We start from the raw sequence: 15675 nt of genomic DNA, 5'->3' as shown, positions 1-15675 counted from the left end.
TGGCGCAGCCAGTGGGAGAAGCACCCGGGAGGCAGTGACTGATCTTGGAGCGGGGAGAGCAGCGTCCCAGCCAGGGAGCCGTCCCACTGGGATTTTGGCTGGCGCGGGCTGGGCGTGAGCGCGGGGACCAGTTATATTTGTCAGAATTGACCCCGGGGGCGGGCCCAGCCGTTCGTGCGGGCGATGCCCACCCAGTTAGCGAAAGCGGAACGGCGCGCCGGAGGGAGAAGTCCCCGAGAGGAAGTGACTGGTCTTCGAGCGGGGAGAGCAGCGTCCCAACCGGGGAGCTGTCCTGCCGGGATTTTGGCGGGTGTGGGTGGAGCGTGAACACAGGGATCAGCTCTATATTCTAAGGTGCTACACTCCTAGATCTCTGATCCCTCCCCAGGCGGCTCCATTAACATCCAAATACCCTGAGCCAGAGGGAGAATTCAGATAGGGATCTGACTGCATTTTTTTTTAGCTGATTACCTGGAAAAACTAGTTTCCCAGTGATGGCTCGGAGACAGCAGTCCATATCAAACCACATAAAGAAACAGACCATGACAGCTTCTCCAACCCCCCCAAACAAAAGAATCAAAATCTTTCCCAAATGAAGATACAATCCTGGAATTATCAGATACAGAATATAAAAAACTAATTTACAGAATGCTTAAAGACATCACAAATGAAATTAGGCTAACTGCAGAAAAAGCCAAGGAACACACTGATAAAACTGTTGAAGAACTCAAAAAGATTATTCAAGAACATAGTGGAAAAATTAATAAGTTGCAAGAATCCATAGAGAGACAGCATGTAGAAATCCAAAAGATTAACAATAAAATTACAGAATTAAACAATGCAATAGGAAGTCAGAGGAGCAGACTCGAGCTATTAGAATGTAGACCGGGACTTCTGGAGGACCAGGGAATCAACACCAACATAGCTGGAAAAAAATCAGAAAGAAGAATTTAGAAAAATGAAGAAACCCTAAGAATCATGTGGGACTCTTATCAAGAAGGATAACTTGCGAGTGATTGGAGTCCCAGAACAGGGAGGGGGGACAGAAAACAGAGAAAATAGTTGAAGAACTCCTGACACAAAACTTCCCTGACATCATGAAAGACGAAAGGATATCTATCCAAGATGCTCACCAAACCCCATTTAAGATTGATCCAAAAAGAAAAACACCAAGACATATTATCATCAAACTTGCCAAAACCGAAGACAAACAGAAAATTTTAAAAGCAGCCAGGGAGAAAAGAAAGGTTTCCTTCAAGGGAGAATCAATAAGAATAAGTTCAGACTACTCAGCAGAAACGATGCAGGCAAGAAGGGAACGGGACGACATATACAGAGCACTGAAGGAGAAAAACTGCCAACCAAGGACCATATATCCAGCAAAACTCTCTCTGAAATATGAAGGCGAAATTAAGATATTTACAGATAAACACAAGTTTAGAGAATTTGCAAAAACTAAACCAAGACTGCAAGAAATGCTAAAGGAGATTGTTTGGCCTGATGACCAATAATATCAGGTACAAGCACAATACAAGGTCACAAAACAGAACGTCCTGATATCAATGCAACTCAAATAGGGAAAGCACAAAAACAAACAAATTAAGATTAATTCTAAAAAATAAATAAATAAACAAAATAATACACATAACAGGGAATCATGGAAATCAATAGATAAACGATCACAATAATCAAAAAGAGGGACTAAATATAGGAGGCATTGAACGGCCAGATGGAGAGTGATACAAGGCGATATAGAACGACACAAGTTAGGTTTTTACTTAGAAAAATAGGGGTAAATAATAAGGTAACCACAAAAAGGAATATCAGTTCCATAACTCAAGAAAAAAGCCAAGAAAAACGTAACGACTCAACTAACATAAAGTTAAACATTATGAAAATGAGGATCTCACAATCTACTAAGAAAAACATCTCAGCACAAAAAAGTATGTGGAAAAATGAAATGGCCAACAACTCACATGAAAAGGCATCAAAATGACAGCACTAAAAACTTATTTATCTATAATTACGCTGAATGTAAATGGACTAAATGCACCAATAAAGAGACAGAGAGTCACGGACTGGATAAAGAAACACGATCCATCTATATGCTGCCTACAAGAGACACACCTTAGACTTAGAGACACAAACAAACTAAAACTCATAGGATGGAAAAAAAATATCAAGCAAATAATAAGCAAAAAAGAAGAGGAGTAGCAATATTAATTTCTGACAAAATAGACTTTAGACTTAAATCTGCCACAAAGGATAAAGAAGGACACTATATAATGATAAAAGGGACAATTGATCAGGAAGACATAACCATATTAAATATTTATGCACCCAATGACAGGGCTGCAAGATACATAAATCAAATTTTGACAGAATTGAAAAGTGAGATAGACACCTCCACATTTATAGTAGAAGACTTCAACACACCACTTTCGGAGAAGGACAACACATCCAGTAAGAAGCTCAATAGAGACACGGAAGACCTACTTACAACAATCAACCAACTTGACCTCATTGACTTATACAGAACTCTCCACCCAACTGCTGCAAAATATACTTTTTTTTCTAGTGCACATGGAACATTCTCTAGAATAGACCACATATTAGGTCATAAAACAAACCTTTGCAGAATCCAAAACATCGAAATATTACAAAGCATCTTCTCAGACCACAAGGCAATGAAGCTAGAAATCAATAACAGAAAAACTGGGGAAAAGAAATCAAATACTTGGAAAATGAACAATACCCTCCTGAAAAAAGACTAGGTTATAGAAGACATCAAGGAGGGAATAAGGAAATTCATAGAAAGCAACGAGAATGAAAATACTTCCTATCAAAAGCTCTGGGACACAGCAAAAGCAGTGCTCAGAGGCCAATTTATATCGATAAATGCACACATACAAAAAGAAGAAAGAGCCAAAATCAGAGAACTGTCCCTACAACTTGAACAAATAGAAAGTGAGCAACAAAAGAACCCATCAGGCACCAGAAGAAAACAAATAATAAAAATTAGAGCCGAACTAAATGAATTAGAGAACAGAAAAACAATTGAAAGAATTAACAAAGCCAAAAGCTGGTTCTTTGAAAAATTAACAAAATTGATAAACCATTGGCTAGACTCACTAAAGAAAAACAGGAAAGGAAACAAATAACCCGAATAAGAAACGAGAAGGACCACATCACAACAGAGCCAAATGAAATTAAAAGAATCATTTCAGATTACTACGAAAAATTGTACTCTAACAAATTTGAAAACCTAGAAGAAATGGATAAATTCTTGGAAAAATACTACCTACGTAAACTAACACATTCAGAAGTAGAACAACTAAATAGACCCATAACAAAAAAAGAGATTGAAACGGTAATCAAAAAACTTCCAGCAAAAAAAAGTCCTGGCCCAGACTGCTTCACTGCAGAGTTCTACCAAACCTTCAGAGAAGACTTTACACCACTACTACTGAAGGTATTTCAAAGCATAGAAAAACACGGAATTCTACCCAACTCATTCTATGTAGCTACTATCTCCCTGATACCAAAACCAGGTAAAGACATTACAAAAAAAGAAAATTATAGACCTATATCCCTCATGAACATAGATGCAAAAATCCTCAACAAAATTCTAGCCAATAGAATCCAACAACACATCAAAAAAATAATTCACCCTGATCAAGTGGGATTTATACCAGGTATGCAAGGCTGGTTTAATATCAGAAAAACCATTAATGTACTCGATCACATAAATAAAACAAAAGATAAAAACCACATGATCTTATCAATAGATGCACAAAACGCATTTGACAAAGTTCAACACCCATTTATGATAAAAACTCTTACCAAAATAGAAATTGAAGGAAAATTCCTCAACATAGTAAAGGGCATCTATGCAAAGCCAACAGCCAATATCACTCTAAATGGAGAGAACCTGAAAGCATTTCCCTTGAGAACGGGAACCAGACAAGGATGCCCTTTATCACCGCTCTTATTCAACATCGTACTTGAAGTCCTAGCCAGGGCAATTAGGCTAGACAAAGAAATAAAGGGTATCCAGATTGGCAAGGAGGAAGTAAAGCTATCACTATTTGCAGATGACATGATCGTATACATGGAAAACCCTAAGGAATCCTCCAGAAAACTACTGAAACTAATAGAAGAGTTTGGAAGAGTCTCAGGTTATAAAATAAACATACAAAAATCACTTGGATTCCTCTACATCAACAAAAAGAACATCGAAGAGGAAATCACCAAATCAATACCATTCACAGTAGCCCCCAAGAAGATAAAATACTTAGGAATAAATCTTACCAAGGATATAAAAGACCTATACAAAGAAAACTATAAAACTCTGCTACAAGAAATTCAAAATGACATACTTAAGTGGAAAAACATACCTTGCTCATGGATAGGAAGACTTAACATAGTAAAAATGTCTATTCTACCAAAAGCCATCTATACATATAAAGCACTTCCAATCCAAATACCAATGTCATATTTTAAGGGGATAGAGAAACAAATCACTAATTTCATATGGAAGGGAAAGAAGCCCCAGATAAGCAAAGCATTACTGAAAAAGAAGAAGAAAGTGGGAGGCCTCACTCTACCTGATTTTAGAACCTATTATACAGCTACAGTAGTCAAAACAGCCTGGTACTGGTACAACAACAGGCACATAGACCAGTGGAACAGAATTGAGAACCCAGATATAAATCCATCCACATATGAGCAGCTGATATTTGACAAAGGACCAGTGTCAGTCAATTGGGGAAATGATAGTCTTTCTAACAAATGGTGCTGGCATAACTGGATATCCATTTGCAAAAGAATGAAACAGGACCCATACCTCACACCATGCACAAAAACTAACTCCAAGTGGATCAAGGACCTAAACATAAAGACTAAAACGATAAAGATCATGGAAGAAAAAATAAGGACAACCCTAGGAGCCCTAATACAGGGCATAAACAGAATACAAAACATTACCAAAAATGACGAAGAGAAACCAGATAATTGGGAGCTCCTAAAAATCAAACACCTATGCTCATCTAAAGACTTCACCAAAAGAGTAAAAAGACCACCTACAGACTGGGAAAGAATATTCAGCTATGACATCTCAGACCAGCGCCTGATCTCTAAAATCTACATGATTCTGTCAAAACTCAACCACAAAAAGACAAACAACCCAATCAAGAAGTGGGCAAAGGATATCAACACACATTTCACTAAAGAAGATATTCGGGCAGCCAATAGACACATGAGAAAATGCTCCCGATCATTAGCCGTTAGAGAAATGCAAATTAAAACTACGATGAGATTCCATCTCACACCAACTAGACTGGTATTAATCCAAAAAACACAAAATAATAAATGTTGGAGAGGCTGTGGAGAGATTGGAACTCTCATACACTGCTGGTGGGATTGTAAAATGGTACAACCACTTTGGAAATCCATCTGGCGTTATCTTAAACAGTTAGAAATAGAACTACCATACAACCCAGAAATCCCACTCCTGGGAATATACCCTAGAGATACAAGAGCCTTCACACAAACAGATATATGCACACCCATGTTTATTGCAGCTCTGTTTACAATAGCAAAAAGCTGGAAGCAACCAAGATGTCCGTCAATGGATGAATGGGTAAATAAATTGTGGTATATTCACACAATGGAATACTATGCATCGATAAAGAACAGTGACGAATCTCTGAAACATTTCATAACATGGAGGAATCTGGAAGGCATTATGCTGAGCGAAATGAGTCAGAGGAAAAAGGTCAAATATTGTATAAGACCTCTATTATAAGATCTTGAGAAATAGAAAAAACGGAGAACACATACTTTTGTGGTTACAAAGGGGGGAGGGAGGGAGAGGGTTTTTTATTGATCAATCAGTAGATATGAACTGCTTTGGGTGAAGGGAAAGACAACACACAATACAAGGAAGGTCAGCCTAATTGGCATGAGAAGGACTGGTCAGCGGGGGGGAGAGAGATGCTGATGAAGAGTGAGCCAATTAAATTAGGTGGACACTGCAGAGTGTGTTGGCAACTCTTGACTGGAGGGGGGATGGGAAGATAGAGAGAGAGGGAAGATGGCAAAATTGGCACGAAACGAGAGACTGAAAGGGTTGACTCAATAGGGGGAGAGCAAGTGGGAGAAGGGAGTAAGATGTATGTAAACCTACATGTGACAGACTGATTAGAATGGTAAATGTTCACTTGAAGCTTAATAAAAATTAATTAAAAAAAAAGAAAAAAGAATAATTCAAGGTCTATCCTGAAGTACAGTGCTGTCAGTGATAGGATAATATCCATAGGCGTATAAGGAAGACCAGTTAATATGACTATCATTCAAATTCACACAGTAACCACTAAGAACAAAGTTGAAGAAATTGAAGATTTTTTTCAGTTTCTGTAGTCTGAAATTGATTGAACATGCAATCAGGATGCACTGATAATTACTGGTGATTGGAATGTGAAAGTTGGAAACAAAGAAGAACAATTGGTAGTTGGAAAATACGGCCTTGGTGATAGAAACAATGCCGGAGATTGAATGATAGAGTTTTGCGAGACCAATGACTTCTTCATTGCAAATACCTTTTTTCACCAACATAAACGGCGACTATGCACATGGACCTCGCCAGATGGAATACACAGAAATCAAAACGACTACATCTACGGAAAGAGACAAAGGAAAAGCTCAATATCATCAGTCAAAACAAGGCCAGGGGCTGACTGTGGAACAGAAAGATTTTTATCTGTGTTAATTATTGACTATTCAAAGGCATTTGACTGAGTAGACCATAACAAATTTTGGATAACATTGCAAAGAGTGGGAATTCCAGGGCAGTTAATTTTGCTCATGTGGATTCTCTACATAGACCAAGAGGCAGTAATTGCAACACAACAATGGGACACTGCTTAGTTTGAAATCAGAAAAGATGTGCATCAGGATTGTATCCTTTCACCACACTTATTCAATCTGTATGCTGAGCAAGTGATCTGAGATGGACTATATGAAGAAGGCAGCATCAGGATTAGAGAAAAACTCATTAACAACCTGCAATATGCAGAACACACAGCCTTGCCTGTTGAAAGTGAAGAGGACTTGAAGCACTTGCTGATGAAGATCAAAGACTACAGCCTTCAGTATGAATTGCACCTCAAAATAAAGAAAACAAAAATCCTCACAACTGGACCAGTAACCAACATGATGATAAACAGAGAAAATACTGACGTCGTCAAGGACTTAATTTTACTTTGATCTACATTTAACTCCAATGGAAGCAGCAGTCAAAAAAATCAAAGGATGTATTGCATTTGGCAAATTGGCTGCAAAAGCCCTCTTTAAAGTGTTAAAAAGCAAAAATGTTGCTTTGAGGACTAAGGTGCACCTGACCCAAGCCATTGTATTTTCAGTTGCCTCTTATGCATGTGAAAGATGGACAATGAGTAAGGAAGACCAAAGAAGAATCGATGCCTTAGAATCACGGTGTTGGTGGAAAATATTGAATATAAAATGGACTGTCAAAAGAATAATCAAATTTGTCTTCGAAGAAGTACAGCGAGAATGCGCCTTAGAAGTGAAGATGGGACATATTATGAGGAGGAACCAGTCCCTGGAGAAGGACATCATGCTTGGTGAAGTAGAGGGTAAGCAAAAATGATGGATTCACACAGTGGCTGCAATAATGCGCTCAAACATAGAAATGATAGTTAGGTTGGGGCAAAATGGGGCAGTGTTTCATTATGATGCACATAGGGTCGCTCTGAGTAGGAACCGACATGAAGGAACCTAACAACAACAATTTAAAATACTAAAAGGTTTTCTCCAGTCTAGATTCTTTGCTTGGAACGTTTAGTCTATTTACATTTGCTGAAAAACTTATGTTTTTCAGCTTATTAGTGTTTTTATTTTAAATTAAAAAAAAAACTTTATATTATTCAATGTACTGATTTTTAGTTACCTGTCTTCTCCGTGTGCCCCCTTCATCTCATTCTTGTCTTCTTTGGATTGATTATTTTTTGCTTTTCACAATTTCTTTGTATCATTTAAGACAATATGCACTTTACTTCTTTATGTTTAGTGATAATCTAGGACAATGTATCATACACTTAATCAAAAACTTATTTTATTACAACTTCATCTACTCCAACAATAAAAGGTATTATATATTTTAACTCGTATCTTCACAGCTATTGCTGTCTAACAAAACACCACAAAACTTGGCGGTTTAAAACAATAAGTTATTATCTCCCCAGGATTCTGGGTTGAGTGGGTTGGTTCTCTGCTGGAATGTCTATTTTGAAGTTGCAATCAGATACTGGCTGGAGTCATCTGAAAACCTGTTGGGCTGGATGTCCAAGAATACTTCTTCACTCCCATGTCTAGTGCCACAATGCTGCTCCGTGGGACCTCTCTCTCCAGCAGACAATTATGGGCTTTTTATGTGACCTACAAGTTCTTGACCGAGTTCTCAGCCACTCTACTTGGTGCCATTCACTGAGAAAGAATTTTCTGCAGATTTCCTGGACCTACTTGAGGAGCTGGGAGGTTAATTTCTAGCTAACTCAGACAGAATTGTGTTGTCCCTCACATTCCCTGGTTTATTCAGAGTTCTTCTGAATCCTCACCTTTAGGGGCCTTGTAGTTTATCTCCTGTTGTCCATGAAACACAGAGCCATGAAAGTTGATACAGCATTGTTTTTTTATTTGCTTTGACAAACATTCTGGTAAAGAAGCTATTTCCTTCTGCCTTATTGTTCTAATTACTGTTTTTATTTGTGTATGTGTGTGTCTGTGGTATATATATGCAGTTCTTTAATGCATGAAAGAAAAACTTAGATCTACATACCTATAATGTGTTTCCAAGTCTATCTATTCAACTAGCTCTGTGTGTTGGTTATGATACCTCATCTGCCATGTTTCCAGGTACTGAAGTCTCTGTCATGTTATTTTCACATTACTAACTTAAATTTAATCTTGATTATGTATATATTTTTAATTTTAGGAATGCTGTTTTTATAGACGGAATAGCTGTATATCAGAGAAGCTAACTTACCCAAGGTACATGTTCTTAGTTGACTGATCCCAGATGGCAACCCCTGGCCTTCTCACAGAAAAATCTAAGTGGTTTTTCCTCAACCACATTGTTTTTGATTTTTCACTTCTAGAACATCTTAAAACTTTAATCAAAGCCAAAGTGGTAAGACTTCTCTGTAATATAAAATAATTCTAAACAGATAATAATATTATTTTCAGAACAATGGTTCCAGATTATATGAAGTAGGGAAAGAGAATTATAACCCCTTTTATTCAAATGTAGTTGATACCTTTATTATGGGTTTTAGGTAACACATATATTCCCCTAAGCACTATTCCAGTGTGTGTGTGTGTGTGTGTGTGTGTGTATCCACAAAGCACAGCAGTTTAAAACAACAATTATTTATTTTGCAAATGAATTTGCAATTTCAGCAGGTTTCATCAGGGACAGCTCATCTCTACTCCACACTTCATCAGTGGAAGTGGCTCAACTGGGAGCTGAAAGATACACTTGCATGATGTGCCACCAAGGACTGAAAAAAATGGCTTTGAATTTGGCTGGGCTCTCAGCTGGGGATGTGCACTAGAAGTCTTGGTTTCTCTCTTTGTCACAGCATGGGGATTATATAATTGCACCAACACAATTACTCTTAAGACATTTCTTAGAACAGGGAATGGGGCGGCATACAGTCACTTGCAATTCTGCAATTCTGGTAGAAATTGTTGCCAGCTCCTTAACTAAGATTCAGTGTGATTCTCTGGGAATTATTCTACATGATTTTTGCCTCTGCTTTCTGAGTCACCCTTGCTCTACCATAAGAAAACTGAGTAGTCACCTCAATCAGCTTACTCTTTAGACCAAACTAGTGATACCTCTGTCAGAAAAACATGCTTGCAAACATTGCGAGTTTTCCATGAATCTTACTGGAATTTACTCCATTAGACAAAACCCACAACTACCAACCTTGAGCTTCCTGTGACTCTGCTGCACTACAGTGCCATAAAACATTTTAGTAGTCCTATTTATTTTTAACTAAAGAGAATTTACAAGACTCTCAAGATTTATAGAAGGTCTTTTGTCTGTTTGGATGTTTATTTAAGGTAAAAAAAATTAAATCGTCCTGAAGCCTTAATAAATGATTTTAGAATCACGACTTGTGTTGGATCTTTGGCCTGAAGCCCTTTCTTAATTTGAGACCTCTTCGCTGAAAGAAAGTTTTATTTTTGAATCCACTGTGTACTGACTCCTTTGTACACAATATATTTTTTTCTTCAGCTCATCTCTCTACTCTTAGGTTTTAACATAGGTCATGAAAAGCCAATTAGCATTTTTATATTCTGTCTGGAAGTTTCTTTAACAAATTTTCCCACAGCAACATTTTGCAAATATTTCTTGATGTCTTCTTACGTATTTTATGTTTGATGGTCACATTGGGTCCTTATTTCATTTGAATTTATTTTATCTTCATTATGTGATTTAGGATCTATATTTAGTTTTCAAAAGGTATTATCCCCATCAAAATTAATGATTTCTATTATTTATCAAAAAATACAAATTATACACTTATCATATGCTATTTAGAAACTCAGTCACTCATACTTATTGCCAGAGCCCTAATTTCAGAGCAAAAACACCACTGCAAATTATGACAGGAGGACGAATATAATTTTTAATTAATTTACCATATATAAAAAGTCATATAGGAACAATGCAGCCAGATTGGCAAAGTAAGAGCAAAATAACTTGATACAACACAAAAGAAGAATTTAAATGGGATGAACAAAATAGCAAAACAATATTTTAGAAACGTAACCTGTATCCAGTTTTGTTGCTGCCCTTTTGGCGAATTATGCTCAGCATTGATATCACATAAAATATTTTTCCAGCCACCTCCTCAAGGCCCCCTTGACTTCTTTATTTCTCACAGTGTATATAAGAGGGTTCAAGACAGGTGTGAAGATGGTATAAAACACTGAGACCACCTTATCATGGTCCTCTGAATCGTTAGATTTGGGCCTCATGTAGATGAACATGATGGTGCCATAGAAGAGTCCCACAACCACCAGGTGAGAGGAGCAGGTCTTAAAGGCTTTTTTTCCCAGCTCCAGCTGACCGCATGCGGAGCACTGCAGCCAGGATAAGGCTGTATGAGGCCAAAACGAGAGACAAAGGGATCAAGAGCATCTGAATGCAGCAGACATACATGAAAAACTCAAAAATCGTGGTGTCGGCACAGGCAAGGCGTACCAGTGATGGTGCTTCACAAAAAAAGTGATTGATTTCCCATGAATGACAGTAAGGGAAGCTCAAAGTGGCACCAGCCTGCATCAGCCCATCGATCCCTCCCAGGAGCCAGGAACCTGATGTCATGAGTAAACAGAGCTTCTGACTCATGAGAATGGGGTAGCGCAGTGGGTGACATATGGCCACATAGCAGTCATAGGACATGGCCATTAAGAGGAAGCATTCACTCCCTCCCAGAGTGAGAAGCAGGAAGATTTGGACTCCACAGCCAGTGGGAGAGATAGACCTAGTGTCCCTCAGGTAGTTGGCTGCCATTTTGGGAACGATGGTGGAGACCAGCATCATGTCCATGAAAGAAAGCTGGCTAAGCAGGAAGTGCATGGGCATGTGGAGTTGAGGGTCCACATGAATGAGAATGATCATAAGGGTGTTGCCCATCAGTGAGGTGATGAAGATCATAAGCACCATGGCAAACAGGAATAGGTGGATCTGTGTGTGGTTAAAGAGCCCTAGAAGAATGAAGTTTATTCCTGTAGTGCCGTTTGCATTGACCATGGCTCTACTGGTGCCTGAAAGATGTAAGAATGATGCAGAAGTGAGATTTGCTTAAAAGGAAGCTTGTACATATCTTTATGAAAACTTGATCAAATGACTTGGGAAATCTCAGACTTGGAGGGCTAATTACTACTTTAATCTTTCACTTACAAACAAGATTTTTGCCATAGCATACTACTATCCATCTCTACTATCCATCTCTGCTGTTACTATACATTATTTTTTATTCACACAAAATTAGATAACACATACATATACAGTAGTACAAATATACCTCTATTGTTTTTTAATAATTTGTCAGTATGCCACACGTAATTTACTCATGGTGTTAAGAAATATTACTTACGCAATCCGAGTTCTTTACACTTTGGGTATTTCTATATTGAAGGAAATTCAGATTTATGCACTTTAGTAGGTATTGAGGTGATATGACTATAGTTATTACTTTTGCATGTGTTTTAGATATTTGCTTAATGTATTCTCACATGATTTTCTTCAATATCAAGACAAATTAAAATTTCAAAAGTTTCAAAAAAAATTACAACCAATAAAACTAAGTTTGATGGGGAAAAAACAGAAGCAAAAATTCTCTATTCCACACTTACATGCAGCCTGTGCTCTAAACACACTAGGCTTTCAGCCGCCACAGATTCTACTGTACCCATCACCACATCATTTATATTATCATGACTTGCGTTCCGGATCATGGTGCCTACATCTCGTTAAGTTTAGAACCCCCTCAACAATTAAACTTTTATGTATTATGTTCTTAAACAATGCTGCTGGTTTTAATTTATATATCCATTCTAAGGGAGCCCTGGTGCCACAGTGGTTAAGCTTTCGGCAGCTAACCAAAAGGTTGGCAGTTCAAACTCACCACCCACTCCTTGGAAACTCAATGGGGCAGGTCTACTCTGTCCTATAGGGTCAGAATTGACTTGACAGCACAGGTGTTTTGGATTTACCCATTCAAAAAAAAGTTAATAATTTCATAAATGAACATAATTCATATTGCATGTAATTTTCATATAAATTTGGATATCAATAATCTTATACTTTTAAAAGTAGAAGACAAAAACTAATCCATTAATTATGACTTATCCAAATGATATTCTCATATAATGAACCTGAGGTCCAACATCTCCCACAGGTAAAATATACAGGTACTCATTCACTTTCAGAATAGTTCCTCTTTTCACTAGAACCTACAACTTCCATTTCTTTTACGTGTAAGTATTTTTGGTGGTAGAAATGGATGCACAAGTAAATGGATTCACCTATTATACTTAGGTAAGTGGTGTTTTTGCTCACAAATTCAAATTGTCAAAGAGAGCTGTGAATTCAGGATTACCAACAGTATTATGTTTGGACTTCATTCATAATCTGTGGTGTAGTAAATCCTTTTTTAGTTTTTCTGTAACTTATTTGGAAAACATTGCAAATTTTGTGAATGGTCTATGATCTTCACACCTTAAATACATATTAAAAATTTTTTGATTCTTAGTATATACCAACAATGACTTTCATATCATTAAAATATGTAGATGTTCCATTTTTCAAAATTTATATAAATATGCTATAATAGTGAGCATATCATTCTTTTATGCTTTGTTCCCTCAAATATATATATTTTGAGTGAAATATATATATATTCAGTTTAATATATCGTTAACTACTGCCAATTTTTATTACATCATATATATGCAATTTATATATATATAAATATAGATGTGTATATATATATAATGTTTATTTAAGAATACTTAGCTTCTTTCCAATCTTTTGTTAATATAACCCATATCCTTGTGCATGTGGCAATATTTTCTCAAGTAAATATTTTACTAGAATATTTTGGGCTTAAGATAATTGCATCTCCACCTTTTACACTCCAGTCAACTGTCAATTTGTGTGATAATTCCTCCACATATTTTACTGTTAGATGCGATAATTAACAGCAATCATATAAGTGTGAAAATAAATTTAAATTGCATGTCACTTAAGTTACATGGCAGAAACTGTTTTAATCTATTCATCGACCTCATGGATTTGTTCTGCAAACTGTTACTATCTCTTATTCATGGTTTCTAGTTTGGCTTTTTCTTAATAATTTAAAGAATTTCCCATGTATTTTGTAATTTATATATTTATATATATAATTTACATATCTTTATAACTTGTTATTTATATGCATTGTGAATATCTTCTCCAGTTGATTTTATATATTTGACATTTTTGTTATTTTGGACTGAAGTTTTGCATTTTATCTTACATATATTTGGGATACTTATATGATATTAATAATTTAATATTAATGTTCTGCATTTCATTAATAGGCTACCATTTTAAACAATTTCAATGTTATTTGGATCAAACAACTTGTTATTGGTATATATATAAGTTGTTTGAATCTATGATCATTGTTGATTTAATATTACGTTGTACTGTCTTTGCATGCATGAATATTTAACATATTAAACTCACAAAATGTATTGCTATAGTTCATCTTTTAATTTGTAGTCTCTGATTTTTTTTTTTTAAACAAAAGAGGGATAATCAGTGTCCTTAAAGGCCATTAAAACATAGGTGTAAAGTAGTCTGTGTCTGTAGATTTTTTTTTTTTTAAATAATGTATTCACTTTCCTATTAGTTTCAGGTAAGCTGTGTTTTCCTATTACTTTTTAAATTCATATGACTTTCTATTTTTAAGGAAACATTTTCCTTTTCTAATCTATTTTCTTTGTTAGCGTTTCTCACTGCATTGGGTGGATGGACAGGTCTGTGTCTCTGGCTGCCGCTGAACTGGAGGTCATGACATGCAAAGTTCATTCACTTAAGCCTGCCCTGGGTCAGGGCACACTGGGTATAGACATACGAGTTACGAGTTGCTTAAATAACACGAAGACTAGGAGTCAGAACTCTAAAGACCTGTCCATATTTTGTTCACAAATATGTGTGATATTTGGGGAAGGTCACTTACTTTCCTATGAGCCACTCTCCTTGTTTCTAGACTGGGAAAATTCGCAGACTTTGGTAGACAGCTGTACTGGAGCACTGGTTTCATTTGTTTCCAGCGGGGCTCATTCTCTGCTTCCGCGATTTGATAACCACCTGCTAAGGCCCTGAGCTTAAGGGCAGCTTTCCAGTGTTTCTCAGATGCCAAGATTCAATGAATATGATTTTGAAAGTCTTCTGTAGATTTAAATTTAAGATGAAATTATTTTAAATTAACAGTATTTGAAAATGTTATTATATCAGGCATTCTATTCGCTGGACAAACAGTTCATATAATGTGAAATAAATGTATATTTCACATTTAATCAGCATGAATTACGAAGTTCAGAAAAGTTACATGACTGATCTAATAATAAACATTTAAACTGGTAGCTGCATTCATCTGAAGGTTGTCTAAACGTAAAAGTTCATATTTAATGGCCAGGTCTCTAGAGTTTGAATACCTATGCCACTGTTTAGTAGTTGGATAAATTTGAGCAATATGCTTAAACCTCAGTTTCGTTATGTGCAAAATGAGATGACATAATAGTATCTACTATAGGATTATTTGATAATTACAAAATAAAATGTATATAAGTACATTGGAGAATGCATGCACAAGAAGATAGCTCTATAAAGTTATTGATTATTATCATTATTATATTATTATTGGTCACCCATAGATGTTTCCTACCAAAATATTTTGAAAGAAAAATTAGTATTTTCCCATAACTCACATGTAATGTAATGTTACTTATTTCATATCAAAGAACAAAAATATCATTACATATCAGTCTTCATTTTTCAGCATAAGTGACATGTTTTCTGTGTTCCTTTAG

This window comes from Loxodonta africana, unplaced genomic scaffold (genome assembly GCF_030014295.1).
Source record: "Loxodonta africana isolate mLoxAfr1 unplaced genomic scaffold, mLoxAfr1.hap2 scaffold_147, whole genome shotgun sequence".
NCBI lineage: Eukaryota > Metazoa > Chordata > Mammalia > Proboscidea > Elephantidae > Loxodonta > Loxodonta africana.
The sequence above is the reverse complement of the archived record's forward strand: the minus strand, read 5'-3'. Positions refer to the sequence as shown.